We start from the raw sequence: 224 nt of genomic DNA, 5'->3' as shown, positions 1-224 counted from the left end.
GTTCCGGTCTGGGACATGGTGGTCGCGAAGGAGTGGGTGCTCTGGGCAGGGTCGGGTGGCAGTGTCTCCCCAGGCAGGTGGCGGCTGGGCTGGGTGGTGGCGGCAATTATGGTGCAGAGGGGCGAGGCTAAGTTTAGTGTGCGGGCCGAGCCAGAGGGGGCTGGCCTTGGGGCTGAGGGCCACTTGACAGGGCTGAGCAGCTGCCCACACGTGACAGGGGCCTG

Source organism: Myotis davidii, unplaced genomic scaffold (genome assembly GCF_000327345.1).
Source record: "Myotis davidii unplaced genomic scaffold, ASM32734v1 scaffold69, whole genome shotgun sequence".
Classification (NCBI taxonomy): domain Eukaryota; kingdom Metazoa; phylum Chordata; class Mammalia; order Chiroptera; family Vespertilionidae; genus Myotis; species Myotis davidii.
This window is presented reverse-complemented; position numbering follows the sequence as displayed.